The sequence below is a fragment of the Camelus ferus genome, chromosome 29, assembly GCF_009834535.1.
Source record: "Camelus ferus isolate YT-003-E chromosome 29, BCGSAC_Cfer_1.0, whole genome shotgun sequence".
Classification (NCBI taxonomy): Eukaryota; Metazoa; Chordata; class Mammalia; order Artiodactyla; family Camelidae; genus Camelus; species Camelus ferus.
The window spans coordinates 5,753,325-5,769,442 of NC_045724.1; positions in this window are offsets into that span (position 1 = coordinate 5,753,325).

Here is a 16,118-nt window from a genome sequence, read left to right on the forward strand (position 1 = left end):
TATCAAATGGAAGACCTTTTAAAAAGTTTCTAAAAATGAGTTAAAGTTTAATTTGTCCAAAAAATATGACTTTCCTTCATAAAAAAGGGCTTTTCCAATCAGCTCTGTGTTTTAATAAACTCCGTCACACATCTACTGCTAAAAACCACTAAAATACTGGGCATCACACTTCAACTTAGGTGCTGCTAATTTGACACTGTGGGATCAATAACTCTGCCCTGGGTATACAATAATCAAAAGAAAACCTCAGCACCACCTGTACGTTTACTCTCTGCATCCTTAAAACTAGCACCGTGATGCCTGGTGGGGCGGGGCAGGGCAGAGCCCATGGCCTCCGGGTCTTCTAATCAGGAGGCATCAGACTGCACAATGCCTTTCAGGGAAAATTAGCAGCGCAGTCTTCCAGCACCAGGGTTAACCATCTACACACGTCTTCACCATATGAATTTTGTGTTATGAACTTTTAAAATCTGTTTCTACGGTAAAGGAGTTTGAATCATTTTTCTCATTTTTAGAAATCTGTATAGAATAAAAATCACCTGCAAATTCCATCAAGGCAAGAAAAATAACTTGGAGAAGAGGGCTGAAATCCTTCATCTCTGGTCATCATGGCAATCATGGAACAACTAAGGTAGAGTTACTGTACTCTTGATGATTTTTTTTTTTTTTTTGCCTCAATCAGAAGCCAGGGACAGAATTAAATGTAACCTGATAGCAGTCATGAAGGAACCATCCCCATTTTTTTTCCTGAAAGGGGCAATCTTAATTTTTGAACTTGGGACCTTAAACCCAAAAGTTGGGAATTCTTGAATGAGAATTGAGCCACATTCTCTTTTGGAGTTGCAGGCCAGGTGCGCACTTAAATCCAGCAGGGGATTCTACTTCTTTGGTATAATTCCCTTAGAGATTTCTAGCATGTGCAAACATCAGATAATTCTCAGAAATGTCACTTCATAGCAGATCTACCATATTGCATACATCGTGTGGGGGCCCCCTTCAGATTATAACCTCTGTGAATAATATCACCTGCCATTGTGCAGTGCAAAACCTTCGTAGCTAGATACAGGGTTCTTGCTTGGCAGTCCCTTTACAGTAAGGATATCATGGTTGCTATAAATTGTAATTCAAATGATTAAAAAAGGGCAGAGCACACAGGGGCCATCTAATGCCGCCACTTGATGAAGTATTTAAGCAATAGATACAGTTAGTTGCCATACTCACATTAATTAACTTTTAAAGAGAATGTGAAAAGTGATCCAATGTCATCAGATTATTATTAATAATATAATTCACATTATTATCTTTATTACTGGTAATTATAAGGGTGTGTATAAGCCCTTCAAATGATTTTTTGGGTATAATAATTTAGTTTGCAATAAAATATCAACATGTCACTTATTTTTTTTAAAAAAAGCATGCCCTTACTAAAAGAAATGGAAACAACACAGAAAAATACAAAAGAAATAAACAATCAGAAAACTTGACAATTTTGTCATTGTTATTTTTTGTGAACATCTTTTCAGACATTTATATATGAGTAGATAGTCAAATAAATAAATATAAATATATTTAAATTGTACATAGGTATATTTATAAATACCATCTGTTGAATAACCTATAGTTTTGACAATCTGTATGCATGGAGATCTATTCATTTCAATAAATAGCATTATTTTAAATAGTTGCATAGTATTGCATTTTCTAATATTTCATACATGGTCATCTACTCTTTAATTATTGAAAATTTAGCACGTTTCACTTTTTGCTTCTGAATTAGTTAGGCCATAATGAGCATTTCAGAATACATACACATTTTTTTTGAAAATTTTCATTTTATGTTTTCATACATATTGCCAAAGTGGATTTCAAAAAGGTTAAACCAATTTATAATTAAACCCAAGGAAAATAAAGTGTCCATTTCTAAATTAATCAACACTTGATTATTAATACAATTCTATAATTTTTTTTCCTACCCAGATGTTTCAACTGAGGCCTCAAAATGAAAACAGAAAGTCCTAAAGAATGTACTTTACCATCTTTGCTAGATATGAAAAACAGTAGCTTAAAACAGGTTTGGCAGCCCATCATCCAACCTTACATTAAATATGATTCTGCAAAAGAATTACATCGAGATGAACAGTGAAATGAGAATTTCTCTGAAGTTGGTGCCCTGAAGACTTCCCACCACACCAGGTTGGGCTGTCTGTCAAGCCAGAATAAAAAAGCAAATAGAGGGCTGGGGATATGGCTTAGTGGTAGAGCACATGCTTAGCATTTACAAGGTCCTGGGTCCAATCTCCAGTACCTCCACTAGAAAAATAATATTGATAAAAAGTGAAGAGGGCCAAGTAGGATGCAACCCACATTTTCAGTTTCTTGTTTTGCAAAGGTGCAAACTTTTCCCCCCAAGGGTGCAATGGGCAGGACAGAAAGCTATTATGCAAGACGTTTTTTGAGAAACACTTTAGAAGAGACCTGCCTGCCAGCAGAAATCAGAAAGGCTGACTTCTTCTCCCAGGAGAAAGGCTGTTCTTGGTGTCCAAGAGAAGAGTGGGGACAGTTTAAGACATTAGCTGGCAACACTAACCCTAACCGTGGATGCACCATCACAACAGCACCAGCCACGTAAAACTGTGCCCTTTTCTACTCACTGCCTGTTCCCCCTGAGCCTGGTTCCACAGGAGAACTGAAACAGTACCTACTGAGGAAGGCAGGATAGAAACTCTGCGCCAACAATTCCTCCTACAAATTTCTGAATCTAGATCAAGCCTGAGCTCGGGAAGACACTAAGGACTGAAGAGGAATTTGAGAAAGTGGAGAGCACTTTAAACTGAATGAGAGATTGAACTTTTGGTGTCAATTATATTGAATTTAGTAGAATCTGAAAATAAGATTATTAATGAATAAAATTGACCATGAACGTCAAGACCTCTGCCAAAGCTATCATATTAGAGAGGATTTTAATGTAGTGATGATAAACAATATCTGATAATTTGCTTCATAATTTGAAAGACTTGCCCTTTGTCAATCAGCAGGCAACACAGTTATTAGACTTCTGATATCATATTCTTCTGCTACCAAATCTTCTTACTTTGGCTTATTGTTCCAAATTTATTTTCTTAATTTTGTTAAGTTTATTTAACTTTGATTTCTTCTTTTTTTATAGAATAGTCTTGACATTTTCTATGTTGCTAGAAAATATGTAAAAGTTGTTTTAATATCTCCTTTTTTCCTAATAGTAAGTATCCCATACTATTTTCTTTCTCTGGTTCTTATGTGCTCTATGACTTACCTTGCTTTTTGCTATAGATTTTTAAAATAAATATCCGATTTTTTTTTTATTTTTTTCCTAAAGGGGTAAACATTTCTAGAGCTGATCATTTGCCCAAAAAGAACACAGATATAATAGCTTCATAATCTTCTCTCCTTCCTGTTTGCCTGGTGTGCACTTAATTTGCATTCATTTTTAGAGCTGGACAATGATTTTTATATCCTGTTGTCTGCAAGAGATACAAAGAGAACTAGAAAGTAAATGAAAATTGGGAAAACATTATCCAGTAGTTTTATACCTGTACTGTCTTCTCTAAAACATGTGAGACTTCTGAGCCTGAAACTCACCATGTGGGAAGCTTGTCCTGTTCAAATGGAGACAGACTTTGACTGGGTAATGGAGAATTAGACATAGCCCGCAAGTAGGTTTATTAAAATCTCTCCTTGCCCATGCAGGAACTTAAGACAAAGGAAAATGAGTAGGCTCTGTGGTTGGGCTCTATTTCTTTGCCCTCAGTTTCTTTGCTGCTGCTGATTATTTCCACAGCTACCTTCTTCAGCTGCAATGGCTAAGTAGATCTAAGTGACATTCCTCAAGATGAGGTCACATGGCAGCTTTTCTTCTCCCCAACTCCAAGTTTAAGAGCCTGATGTCTATGTATTCATCATGGTATATTCTCTTGAAATCATGCAGATTAGAATAAATCTGGTTGTGGTATGAGATCTGGCAGTTTCCTAAATGAAATGAAATTTTAATCAATATTTTGTGTTCACTAATTTCATCACACTGAATATAAGAAATTGACATTTTTGGAAATATGCATTAATTTATCAATATTTGCTGAATGTGCAGTCACCTAAAAATTAAAACATGTATTTTTCACATTTATGGGAAAATTGATCACATTTATGATACTTGTATGTTATTTTATTTTATTTTTTACATTTGAAGACGTGCAGAATAACAATTCAAAGATTTATTAGATATAACTGATGGACTGTTCTGAGAATTTATCCCAAAAGTTGGCTAGTATCTAAATAAGTACTTTTTCCCAAGTAGGTAGTATATTTAGTTCTAGGGAAAATTTTTAGTGAAATACATCAGATATATTTCCAGCTGGATTCTTTCTTTCAAAATTCTTGGTATTGTTTTTCAAATGATTCAAAATGTAAGAGCTTTAGTTGCATGGGTAATACGGATTTTTATATTCTGTAATAAATTCTAGGAGATCTTGGGGACAATTCTAAATGAAAAAGTAAAGGGAAATCAGATTTCTTCAATGATACATAATTTTCTGAAAAAGGTAGAACTAAACAATTTCTCAAGGTCTCTTCTATGATCATTCAAAATTCCCCGTGTTATGACATCTATGCTGCAGAAGTCGCTACCAATATCAGATATGCCCAATTTACAAACACTAGTGACTTAGACCTTGATTAAGTGAATTCAATCATGACATCACTTCGCCACAGACTATAAGATCATCCGGTCTTTTCTTTCCAGGTAGCATTTTTCATGTGCTCTATTGCTATTTAATGCAAGTTTACATTTTGGAACTTAGGTTTATATAAAATATGTAGGATTTGTCTTTAAATATGAAGCATACTCACAAATCATTTTGAACAATTTTCTCTAAACTGGACCAATCTGAAACTGTCATTTAAAAAATTTATTTTCCAATATGCATGATTAAATGAGACCAACGTTATCTTGCATCATTTATAGTCTATGTATCATAAAAACTTACAAACATGCAGCGCCTCACACAAGTATGTATATGTGAAGGTGTCTATATACATATGTGTACATATGTGTGTGTGTATATATATATAAAGCTATGTATATGTGAAAGCAATAAAGCTATTCATGGATAGTTTACACTTTGTAGTCAAATCCTGCATACTAGATCATATCAGGCACACTTTAATGCCAATATGGGTGCAGCTTAAATGCTTCACTTTTAAGTTTGAGAGGATAATTCTGAAGAATATTCTGAGAACAATAAAGCTTATATCAAGTTTAATGTTTTACTAGTTACTCAAATCAATTTGGAATAATCAGACCTTCCTAAGTCTGTCTAATCAGTGGCTATCTTCTGTCTACCTACCTAAGTACCCAGCTAGCCATCTTTCTGGCTAGGCAGGTAGTTAACTGACTATATACACTACATAATTTTCAGGTAAAACATGATTCAGGGACATAAGCAGGAAGTGGAGAATTTCAGTCGCACTCAAGCTCTGCTGCTCTCACATATATTCCACTTGACACAAGCATTTTCCCTGGATATGTAGCCCTGATATTCTATAAATAACATTTATTGAAAATTTTCAACCAAGGTAAACAGAATTTATTCTTCCAAAGTACATCATTGTTTGAAGGACATTAGCCATGAATAATTGGTAGAGACTCTGGTCTTCATTCATGACTCTGTTTTATAAGCTGGTAGATATGCTGAGGTACTAATTTATAACCCCAAATCGTGAACTTCATGCAATTGAGAGGAAAGACATTTATTCCCTCACACATAATATTATGGCAATTTCTGAGGAATCAAAGTGTGAGTAAATGCAATAACTTAAGTTTATGCACCTTCTATTACAATGCTGAAGAATTAAAAGGCCATGTGAGCTGCACTGAGTGCCTGGAATGTTTGGTAAGGATCAAAGCAGAGTGGAAAACAATATATATGTATATACATATACACATTTATTTATACACATTTATATTTACTATGGTAGTATAAATATTGCTATATTAATATATGTAATACTATTTAATATATAGTAATCAAGACTAGAGCTGTATTAGAAGACAGGAATGCATGTAATGGGTTTTATATACAATGCTTTCTCTAGAACAAATTACTGCCTTGCTTCCATAACTATTCAGCCTTTCTAATTAATTTCTGAGCCCCTAAGCTGGTGCTTTGGTGTATCATGCAAGAAATTATGTAACACATTGTTACATTGTAAAGACGTTATATGTTTTTTGCACCTAAAATACATTATATGTTTAATACATGGTCTTTTGGCACCAAACACTCCCTATAGTATGCAAACATTATGCCAATTTAATGCTACATGAATTGTGTATTATTTAGAAACATGTTGAAATCACTAAATATGTTGAGTGTAAACTTAGCCACTGTAGATCAGTAGCTCCCAATTACAAATGTAAGAACTATAACAAAAAGTTTGTGTGAAAGCACTAAGTATAATATCCTATTAAAATGAGAGAAAATTATGTTTATGATAGTAAAGAATCCTGACTTTAAATAGGTACCAGGTTTGTACTATGAAGACTTATAGTGAAATATGAAGTTTAATAGTGAATTTTAAAGTATAATCTCAAAACGGTAACTAAAGTGCCATCTGTATATATTCCAAAGTAGTTAGATGGAGTCTTTTTCATGCCCCTGATAGCAAGTTCTTTAGAAAATTAAAGATCAAATTAGAAACAAAGGGATATTGCGGCATTTACTACAACACAAATGAGGAGATGAAAATATAAAGCACCGTGACTTTCTCAGTTACAAAACCTGGGAAACACAGATCTAGTGATGGAATTCAGTGTTCATGCACCATAAAGTTGACAGTCTTTTCTAATCTAAAATCCATATCTTACAGGTCTTTTTGACCCTAAGAAAATCTTTCAGTCTTAGGTTTCCTATTTTAAAAAGGAAGCAAAAACAAAAACAAAGAACAAGAGCAACGATAATGCACCGTGAGATTTTGTTCAACATGAGCTAGGGAAATTAGTGGGTTAAGGACTTAATGTAATGCTTCGCACATGGAAGTATTAAATAAATATTTTTTAGCTACTACTTTTTATTGTATTTGCTCCTATTATTATTATGGCTTCCAGTGCAGTAGATTTTTCACTAGACCTGATGGTCCATCTTAGTCATCACTGTAAAAGTTCCCTAGTCACTATATAAGTGTTCACTACCAAATAACTCAAAGGGAGGAACACTTGACCCTCAGTGTCATGACTATGTGACTCACTGGGACCTTGAATATATTGACTCTGCATTATTAAGTATAATTAACCCATCACAAGTTCCCTTAAATCCTTCCTCCTTCTTATTCTTTTCTTTATTTAAAGTAGAAAAATTCCAAACTGGTTTCCAATCAAAATGTTAACTATTTTGATGCTTGTACCTGGTTAAACAGTGGAATACTGTCTGAGAAAAATCACACAGCTACCTTATTCATCTCTCAGTACATTAGGACTTCAACACTGCTTGGGAATTCTCCTATGCTTTTCTAGTGTGTTCTTTCTCTCCATCTCCAGCGTAATGACTTCATACCTTCTCCCCATACCTCAAACTTCAAGTTCTGCTCTCCGTGACTTGTCACCTGCAAGGGCTAAAGTCATTGTCTTGAACTTCACCATGAACATCGAAGCAATCATGAGCTTCTCCACGTTCTCACCTGTAAATCTATATGCCTCCCCAACCTGGACCCATGCTCTCTGCATTTCCTTCAGTGTAGGTAGTCAAGGTGGTTCCTCTCCCATGAAAAGCCAGCTAATTTGCTAATTTATTCTCTCTACTGAATAAAACTATGCTCTTGCGTTTACTCATTATAAACAAAAACAAGTAAATATAACAAAACAAGGCAGGACTACAACTTCCATTCACCCCACGTTCGCCTCCATGCAACACTCTATTTTTTTTAACTTTTCACAGAAAAACTCTTATTAGACTTAACTAATGTCATTAAATTTACTTCTTTCATTTCTAATTTCCTTATCCTAATCAAATTTATTTTGCCCTAATGATTCCACTGATACTAATCCTATCAAAGTTAGCCATTGCTGTTTTCATTTTAATTGACATCTGGGCAGAATTTTTCGCATATATACACTCCTTTTCTTTTAAAAATACTGTTTTTCCTTGTCATTGATGACACCACATACACCTGTTTTCTTCCTTCTACTCATTGATTGTTTCTGACTTAATCCCCTGTCTGCAGAATTGTAAATGTTACAGTTGCCCAGATTAGGACAGAGACCTTACCTTTTACCTTTTTCTGGCCCAAGATTATATAAACAGCCCCATCAATTTAAAATTGTTTACTGGTATACATATGGAATTGACTCCCAATTTTGAATTTCTAATTTTTCTATTTTACCACAATAAAAATTAACATGCAAAGAAAAAAGCATCCCATGCTAACACTAAATAAAAGAATATTACAGTGACTATATAAATGTTAGAAAAAGTAAAACTTGTAGCAAATAATATTATCAGAGAAAAATAAGGTAATTTCCTGAAAATACGCCAGAGAATAAATACATCAAAATGCATCATTAAGAAAACAAAACCACTTTAAACATATGCACCTAAAAACTGAGCACCAAAAATACATGAAGCAGACACTGTTGGACTGGAAGAAGAAACAGACAATTCTAAAATTATAATTGGGGCTTTCAATATACTTCTCTCAGTAATGCACTGAACAAGTAGACAGAAATTCTGTATAGCTATATCAGATTTAAGCAACCTCATCAAACAACGTGACCTACTTAACTTTCTAGAATATTCTACCCAACAACAACAGAATGCATACTATTTTGAAGTGCATGTGGAAAAAATATAGACAATTTTCTGGGTCATAAAATACATTTCTTAAGATTGAAAGGGATCAAGTCAGACAAAGTGTCTTGATATTGTATTGAAGAATTCATAGTAACTACTTGTTAAAATCTAAGTTAAATGAAAATAATGTAAACTTATAAAATAATAGATTGTATTTATAGTAGTTCCACATAAACTCTACACCAACTATGTCTTTATGGTTTATTTACTTCTGAATTTCAGTTACCGCACTGAGTAGTCTAGTGAATGAAATGAAGGCATAATGTAAAAATAAAGTATATTTACCTATTTTAATTTTAATCAAGAAACTTAGATGAAGATGGCAGAATACCCTAATAACTGCTAGGTTTAACCTTATTTTCTCTTAAGAAAAAATATTTTAAAAATATCTTTCGTTGTTTGGCAGAAACTTGTTGGTACGATTTCCATTTGAGAAAATAAGTTTTATTTTACATATTACTCTAGCCGTATTCTGACTGAGTGAGTCCACCAAAGCAGATTCATGATCATCTCAAATCTCTATTCTGCTTTCATTTAGGCTCCAGGCCCTTTTATAGTCTCCGTTCACAGCCTTTTGGAAATCAGTGGAAACTTTCTGCTCAAACCAACAATTTGAGGGTATGAAACCAAACGAAGAAAGCAACCCTTGAGATAGTATGGCTCTTGAAATTGAAAAGTTATCTTGGTTATTACAGAACTCAATGCAACACATTTCCTGTTTCAAGGGCAGTAAAGTTATGTGTTTAAAAGTGTTTCTGAAACAGCCTTCATATTCAGCCACACATTGGTATGTCAAAACTGTATTGAGATCTTAGGAATAAAGATAATGAAAATGAAAAATAGATAAGATAGCTTTAAAATAGTTACATATACTGGCTATTAAGTGCCATAATGATTTTGAAATTACTGAAACTACAAAGAAAATGAAAAACTACCATTTTTATATTATGAGAAAATTAACAGCTAAAACTTAGAGTAACGATATATTTTATACTTAGTAATAAAAATATGTCACTTAAATTTGACATTTTAATCATTTTAATGTAAAATACAGTGGCATTAATTACGTTCACAGTGATCTACAGCCATCACTGCTATCTACACCAAAACATTTTCATCTCTCCGATCAGAAATCTGTACTCATTAAGCAATAACTCCAGTTCTCTCTACCCTCTAATCTACATTCTGTCTCTTTGAATTTGCCTGTTGTATGTATTTCAAATATGTGGAATCATGCAATCAATATCTATTCTTTTTAAATATTTTATCAATATATAATGCCCTTTTTGTACACTTTTTTTTAACTTAAGATCCCTTTTGTTTGGTAATAATAAAGCCATCATAGCTATCTTTTAGTTAGTATTTACATAAAATACCTATTTTCATTCTTTACTTTCCACCTTTTTATGTCTTTGTACCTAAGCCTCTTACGGACAGCACACAGATATGTATTTTTAAGCTGTCCAGCCAATCTCTGCCTGTTAATTAGCTAGTTAATCCATTACATTTAAAGTAATTACTGATAATGAAAGACTTATTTATGCCATTTAGCTATTTGTTTTCTGTGTGTCATATTTTTGTTTCTTAATTAATTACTGCCTTTTTTGTATTTAGTTTTTTTTTTTTTTTTAGTATACCACTTTCTTTCCCTTTTTCTTTCCTTTCTGTATATATATTTTTACTTGTTTTCTTAGTGGTTACTTTGAAAATTCTATCTTAAATGTATAAAAACTTAGTCTAAACTAACAACTTGGTTTCTATAACTATACAAACTCTTAACAGCTCTCCCTTCTTTTTTTAATGTTGGTAATGACAGAGATTATGTCTTTATACATTGTGTCAATTAGCAGAACTATAATTTTGTCTTATTCATTTGCCTTTTAAATCATAGAAAAAAAGAGGAGTTACAGACTAAAAGAATAGTAATTAAGCATTTATATTTACCTATGATATTATATTTATAATATTCTTTATTTTTCCTTATGCTTTGAGTTACTGTGTAGTGTCATTCATTCCAAACTACTCCAGTGTTACTTAATAAAGAAAGGAGTACACATTCTTCTTTGGAATATTTCTATACATATTTTAAAAATTAAATATATTTCCTTTGTAAAAATTATGACAATATCAAATAAATATGGCACTCTAGTGCATAGTTTTAATATGTGCAAACTTATTTCAGTCTACAGAGGAAAGTGATTAAAAAATTACTATCTAATTATACAGTAGAGTTTACTTAATAACTTCCCCATTTTAAATTTCATTGTTGTATGAAATGCATACTGCCGCAGAAAAGTAGTTCCATTTGATCCAATTAAATTACTGACATGCTTGTTTTGAGTACATTGTTAATTAAAAAAGAACAGATAATCTGAGTGTCTATCAGCGGAGGAATGTGTGGATACTCATCTTCATACTAACTTTGTCAACTTTTAATTACATATCTAGAAGTGGATTCTATTTCCCACACACCCTTACAGATAGGATTCTCATTTACATTCATGAAAAGTACTTGTGTAATATTTAAAGGCAAAGAGAAGGGAAAACCATGATTCTCTCCTGGAAGAGATAAGACACTTTGGCAGATGTGAAATGTGAAGCAGTTTCCACGTGAGGTTTGTTAAGGATCTGCAGCTGAGATCACTGGTAGGCACTTCCTGGGCTTTGGGGATTCACTGATTTCTCGGAAGTTGTAATGGGGAGTTCTTTGCCTCCCCTCCACCCCAGTACTTCTAACTGTTTTTTAAACATCTAACTTCCTTTATCCCATACCCCTCCTAAAATATGTCATTCCTGCCCTTGAGGCAAAAATACAATCATACATCTTTTAAAATTAATGACAAATCTCTATGCACTGACATGCATGGAGAAAGGTTTAAAAAATAACATTCCATGAAAACGAAAGAAAGTTACAGAATGATAAATGTTTTCATTTCCTTTTGTGAAATTGTGACACTCTGTTTTAGTAAACTGTGTTCTCACAAAATCTGTTCGTATCATGAAACATATGTTTATATGAACACGGATATGGGAATAAGATGGTAGCAGGGCAAAAGGATAATCTCTATGCATTGTAAAATTATTTAACTTGATAAAGGATATTTCTTATTTTTAATAAATAATAATCTTAGTAAAATACTAGCATAACTCCATTTTTTAAAGATTAGTCTAAATTTTATCAACATTATAATTGTCTAGAAGGGATTAAATTATTTTAATTACATAGAAGTACACAATTTTTCTAGTTTATGAAGATGCTTGCAAATTTTGTTTTCCACATCTATGTACCCTTCCTTTTTGTTGTTTTATCTCGATTGTCAATTCTGTATTTACCACTCTTACAAGGATCAGATACTTTGAGACAAGCCAACATTAGTACTAACTTCAGGATTAGTCCCTAGTTGGCTTCGTTTAGGATGTTGCAAGAAGCCCAATTCAGGCAAATGAGATCCATAAAATGTATTTTGACATACTGAAACATCGTGGCTCACTCTTTTACTATTTCCTGCAGAAGCTTTCTCTTTCCATCAGACAGGAAACAGGAAGCCTGTAAGTCCTGAAATTTTCTGGAAACCATTTTATGAGTTTGAGAAAAATCAACAAGAAAATATACACTCTGTATGAAGGTAGAAACATAAGACACAATGAAAACAGGTCTTTGATGAGGGGAGGAATCATGGAACATGCTGCCTGAGCCTCATCCTAACTCTGGAATAATTTTCCATATTCTTAATGCCTGTGTGAATTTTGTACTCTTATACTTGCAAATAAAAAAAATCTTAACAAATGCAGAATAGGCAATTAATTTTAACTTGTGGCCTTGGGTAACTTAAGGATTTATTCTATTTTAGGTGGAGAGGTTGTAAATGTCTTTAAATAAAAAAGTAATTGTTAAAATTATTCCCTATGGTAATACTTAAGTCATAGTATTTGCCTTCTAAGGGTATAGTTTAGGATATTAGGAGAAAAAAATGCAGGCTTTGGGGTCATATTTTACCTTTCAGTATTGTAATACCAAATAATGGTGGAAATGTGATCAAATAGGATTCCTCAATTACAATAGTGGGAAAATTAATTTACATATCCTTTCTTGAGAGCAATCTAACAGAATTTCATCAAATTTGGTTGTATATATCATACGGCCCAACAATAACTCCTAAGTATATATTTTAGAGAAATTCTCATATAGGAATTTTCATAAAGGACTGTGCAATATGTATGAAGAAGCTCATAACAGCAAATAATTGAATATATATGAGTATAGATTATTAGAGAAAATATGGATTTCTAATGGATAAGTCTAATGGGGTAGGTGAACACCATGGAAAAGAGTAAGGAACAAGAAACTAAGTGTAGATGGCAGGCTATGTAGGACCTAAACATTTAGAGACAAAGGGAAATCTGTAAGAGAATACTGTTTGTGTAAATTTGTATGATTTGTGTAAATTATCTATAAATACATATGCAAAAATACATGTTTTTAAAAGTTACATACAAACTCAAAAGTCCATACCAAGAAGCCTCCAATTATTGTCTAAGGAGGATGGGGTGGGATGAAAGTAGAGAGTAGGGAGAAAAGGAAAGAAATGCATCAATAAGGGAAATAAAAAGGGATTTTTCATGGATTGACAATATCTGCCACGAAGTGAGAAGAACATTTAACTCAGACTTTGTCCCAGTTATAAGAAGTAATACTAATAATACTAAAGTACATCTCTTGAAGATCAAGAAACTGAATTTAGACTTATTTGATACCAAAATTGGTACTTGTTTCACTGCACCACCTTATTCTTAAAATAAATCTCATTTAATGCATACAAAATTAATAAAAATAATGCCATGAAAACTATATTAAGAGAGAAAGGATCTTTTCAAAACATCCCTTACTAGTAACTTAACATCGCCTAATGGCTGGGTTTCAAAGCTGGTAATCATAAGTATGAGATGTCACAGTCAAAATGTTGAGAATGATTGGATTGCAGGAACAGCAAAGGAAACATACTTTACAGAGATTTATTATGGGATTTTAATTAAATTTTCCCTAGGCTATTAGTGGTAACAAAGCTTTGCTCCACATATTGAGGGGGGTTATGGTTAGCAATATATCATTATTTCTCCCAAATATGTTTTTTATTATTTCAGTTTATCTAGACCTTGGTAGGGTAATCTGTGTCTTCTGTGAATTATATTTTAAAGTAAATAGATAAGCACACTTACCATATGTTTATAAATACAAAGGAAAAAAACCGGTATAAATAATTTAGAATTGCCTGGTTGTAATTTGAATTTTTTTACAGTTAGAATTTGTGTTGAAATCAATTATCATTTCAAAGTTTAAATAAGCGATAGAAAGTGCCCCTGAGCATTTTTGTTGCCTTTTGTATATGTGATCTCTCTTTTTCGCCACACCCTTCTTGTATCTAGATAACTTTTAATTACTCCTTTTTAACCATTCCTAACATTCCAGTACCTATAGACATTATTACCTGAAATCTCAGGCCGATATTTGAGCCCCTCCTCTGAGTGACATGCAATTTTATGCTTACCCTCAGTACTTATATTGTTAACTGATCATTTATTTTCTTAATCCTTAGCTAGAGCATGAAGTATGTGAATGGAGAGGTGGCTATCTTGAATGCTCAGTGTATGATAAAAGTGCAGTATGTGTTGGTTGATTGGCTATGTCATGGTTCTGGATGCGAACAGCTTTCTAGTCTTAACATTGGTAATATCAACGAACAGTACTTATTATTAAAAATATGAGGTACACACTACTATGTATAAAATAAATAAGATACAAAAATATACAGCATAAGGAAGATAACCAATATTTTATAATAACTTTTAATGGAGTTTAAGCTATAAAAATATTGAATCACTATGTTGTACAACTGAAACTAATAAAATATTGTAACCAAATACACGTCAAATAAAAATTAGAAAAGGTAAATTATCATAAGAGTGAAATAAACCATTGAAAAACAGTCTAGTAGTGCATGGGATATCTTCATTCTTTATACAAAATTTTTGATACACAATTAGCAGAAAGAAGAATGGCATGTTTCTCTATGTCAATCTTCCATAGCTCTGGTTGTTAATGAGATTCTTGGTAAAATAATTTGTTTATTTCTTCTTACTTTTTTCTGCCACCTAAATTGACCTCCAAAGTTCTTTCTAGCCCCTCAATGAATTTCAAAAAATACAAACTGCTTCCATTGTATTATAGTGACTAAGACCTATGCAATAGAAATATTTTACTTCTAACTATGACACTTTGCTCTAGGAATATGTGTTCCTATATGCAGATTTAGCAATTTCCTCTAAAATTTTCTGTCATCAACTTTTTAACCATGAAAGAAGATTTCGTCCCTTTAAGACACTGTATGTATTTTATATTGTCTATGAGATATTTTAATTCATAATCTTTCATTATATATCTGTGTCAGAGGTTGCAATTTCCCTTTTCTTATAATGCCATTTTTATACTTTAGCAACAAGATTTTGATATTCTTGTGAAATAAGTCAGAACATGAGCCCTCCCTTTTCTATTCTCTGTAAAATATTTTTGAAGAACGATGTTATATCCTCACTGTGGAGTCATTTGAGCCTGGATGTAATTGCAGACAGTTTTGTTATGGATTTGGATTTATTTTAATAATAATAAGACACTTCAATTTTTCTCTTTCACCTTGTGTCAGTTCTGGAAAGTTATTTTTATTTTTAGGAATTTGTCCATTTTCTCTACATTTTCACATGTAATAATATGAAGATGTTAATAATATATTCTATTTTTCAATCTCTAGATTCTGTGTTGATGTCCACTTTTAAATTTCTGGCATTGGTTATTTGTGCTTACTTTCGTATGTTATTGCTCTGTTTTCTTGAGTTTTCATAAATTGTATTTTACTTTTCAAAGAACAATTTGTTTGTTGATTCTCAGGATTATATTTTCATTTTATTCCTCCCTGATCTTTCTGTTATTATGCCTTTCTTTCCACATTTGGTAACTATAATTTGTTATTCTGGTTTTCCTTGTAGAGTTCTACAATTCCCCTGTAGATCTCACTTTGTAATATATTGTCAGACAACATTCATATGTGCATTCAAAATGAGAATTATATTCTCCTGGAGAACAGAATCATTTGTTATTATGAAATATTCCTCTTTAGTTATAGTATTGTTTCTTGCCGTGGATTTACTGTGCTTAATATTAACATAGTGACACAAACCCCATTTTGCTTAGTG